The sequence below is a fragment of the Mobula birostris genome, chromosome 21 (assembly GCF_030028105.1).
Source record: "Mobula birostris isolate sMobBir1 chromosome 21, sMobBir1.hap1, whole genome shotgun sequence".
Classification (NCBI taxonomy): Eukaryota; Metazoa; Chordata; class Chondrichthyes; order Myliobatiformes; family Myliobatidae; genus Mobula; species Mobula birostris.
In genome coordinates this window covers 30,138,066-30,141,161 of record NC_092390.1, presented here as the reverse complement: position 1 = coordinate 30,141,161, position 3,096 = coordinate 30,138,066, and the positions used below count along the sequence as shown (strand labels likewise).

Below are 3,096 nucleotides of genomic sequence, written 5' to 3'. Positions count from 1 at the left end.
CAGATTGGCACTTTTTATATATTTCAGACATAGCTTTTGATTTCAATCGCAAAAATGCAGCTAAAGGTAAGACCAGTAAAGAAAGCTATCTGAGATTCTGGTACTGGTTGCAGGACTGAACAGCAGGAAAAAAAACTCCGTGCAGAATAACTTCCACAAAAGAGATGACTATTTTATCTCTCGCTGGAAATTGTGAGCTTAAGGATTACATGATATTCAAGATATTTGTTTATCTCAAGTGGGAAACCACTCAGATGTCATAATAGCAAAATCAATTCCATGAAGACAGCATTCCTCTTCCTATTTGCCTTTCCAGAAGGCAAATCCATTGCCCTGAGTGCTGAGTTATCTATACCCTGCCCTTCGTGTAACAATGCAATGCTATCAATGTCAAAGCATCTGAGTTCCCAGGGAATGATAGCAGGTCCATCATTATTAGGATTGACCATGACATTATGATACTCCAGATTCCAAAATTTACTTTGAAGAACTGAAAATGCCTACATGGGAATAGGCATTAAAACAGAGTGGCCATTACACATCACCGCCTCAACAAAGCGAAAGTCTGGCACATTAGAATGCCAATCCAAAACAACCGAAGACCCAGTTGTATGAAAAGTGAGAAGATTAGTACTCCTTTCATAAAAGGATGGAAGGGGTCCTGATGACCCGACAACACACAAATGGTTAAAGCTTTGTCATCTTCTTAGTGGCATCTAACCATGTTTTCTGTGTGTGTATGGTGGTACAGTGGTTAGCCTAACACTTTATTGTGCCACTAGTAAGATCTGAGTTCAATTCCCACCGCTGCCTGTAAGAAATTATCTGTAAATCACAGTCCATGACTGCGTGTATTTGCACAGGGGACTCCAGTGTCTTCCCACAATCCGAAGATGTACCGCTGGGGTTAGTGAGTTGTGGGCATGATTTTGCTGATGCCGGATTCGTTTCAACACATGCAGTCTGCTCAGTAAAATCCTTGCTGATTTGATTTAACACAAATTTCAATGTGCACATCTTGTTTCAATGTGCATGTGAGAAATGGAGCTAATCTATCTTTAAAGACTATGCTTCATGGACTGAGAACAAACGGGCATGCACAACCACATCCACATAAATTCTACCCATTTAGCCAGTACTCTGTACATACACATGCAATGTTAATATAGTACAGTACCTCTTCAGAGGAACAGAGGAAAATACATATGACAGTATGTTGTTGAGACAACTTTTAGGATACTACCATCACATCCTTGGATTAAGCACTCAAATAAAAAAATGAGGCATGCAAATCAATTTTGATAAAAGCACTTAGTCAGTTCATAAGCAGCAACAAATGCTCCATGATCAAGGGCACATATCAGGCAGATTCAACTTTTTTTCTTGTCCACCAACATCAAAAATAGTCATGTATTCAGTAACATTGTGCAGAAATCAATAGAAAATAATTATCCTTTCAAGACCTCAATCAAGACCGAATGAAGCACAGAAATAGAATAGTTGAAATGAAAAAGAAAGATGCAGAGGATTGCACACAAATTCACTTGGAAAATGAAGGTTTCCAAACTATCTACATTTTAGAAAAGTGTTTGCTATGCTTCCTATTTTTCAAATTAGTATCACAGAAATTTCTTATATTTGGTGTCAAAAGCATTAAGAGGCAAGATGTATTTGTCCGTAGTATCCACGATATCGTCAAGGAGTAGTGATGCAGGAAAGTGGCTTCCAACATCAAGGACGACTACCACCCAGGACATGCCCTCTTCTCATTGTTAACATCAGGAAGGAGGTACAGAAACCTAAAGGCACACACTCAGTGATTCAGGAACAGTTTCTTCCCCTCTGCCTTACAATTTCCGAATAGACATTGAACACATGAACTCTACCTCACTACTTCTTAAAAATTTCTATTTTTGCACTACTTATCTTAATTAACTATTGAATAAACATATATATTTATATATACATACTGTAATTCAGTTTTTTTCAATATTTATCATGTATTGCATTGTACTGCTACCGCAAAGTTAACCAATTTCATGACATATGCCAGTGATGTTAAACCTGATTCTGATTCCCATTCACACACGTTGTCCCACTTGTGAGGACCTTAGGAAATAGTTTAATTGTTATTAACATATTCCACCAATGACTTCAGCAGCTCTTCCCAAGTTACATTTAATTTATCAGCATGGAAGCTCACGACATCGTTTCATTTCCCATTCAATTTTTTTAATCTTCAAATTTTATGCAACATTCCACCTACTTTGGCACAAATTGGGTTGACACTTTAGGTGTATAATTTTAAAATTTATTGATTAGCAACCTTTGTTTAATGCTAAAGTTCTGACCAAGAAGCTGGAATATGTTCAGAAGGACTACATGCCACACAAAAAGACCCAGGTTGCTTACATTATTGACATACATATTTAAGCATTACTGCCAAGTATTACAGCACCAGGTTCACAAAAGAAGTGATCCACCTCAGCAGTAAGAAAGTAGCAATAACATAATAATCCACAGATGGTACTCTTATTCTAAGCGTCAATTGACACGGACCTTTGCATGCTCTCTCTGTAGACTGCATGGGCTTCCTCTAGGCATTCCAATTCCTCCTGCATCCCAGACATGTCGACTTGCAGATTAATTAACCACTGTAAATTGACCCAAGGACACAGGTAAGATGTAGAACCGGGGGTGGGGACAATGATGTGACTATATGGAAGAATAAAATTGGGATTACTTCAGGATGAGTGTAAAAGTGGACTGAAGGGCCTATTTCCACCCTGTATCTTTCTATGGCTCTATGACTCTGTAAAAATTTTCCACACACTCCAAGTATGAGAATGGTTCCACATCACATATTCAAGAGATGAGCTTCAAGAAACATCTAATATCTTCAAATTTCAGGAGAAGATGGCAGTGTGACGGCAGCGCGCACGGCCTCTCTGGTGATGAATATCTGTTATCTGTCAAGTAGGGGACCATGCACAATTCTGATTTGATGGAGACGGACATGAGAGTACGGAGGAACATCTGGAAAACTTCTGAAATGCCCACTTCGCTGCTGCTGCTACTGTGTGGTAACTGGAATCT

The 3,096-nt window shown here is 38.7% G+C and overlaps 1 non-coding gene across 1 annotated transcript; it reads left to right on the top strand.

Moving 5' to 3' along the window:
- Window positions 1-604: 604 nt before the first annotated feature.
- Window positions 605-731, top strand: LOC140186034 (U6atac minor spliceosomal RNA). Its single transcript, XR_011882767.1, has one exon. It is a non-coding gene; the product is annotated as a U6atac minor spliceosomal RNA (small nuclear RNA).
- The last annotated feature ends 2,365 nt before the right edge of the window (window positions 732-3,096 follow it).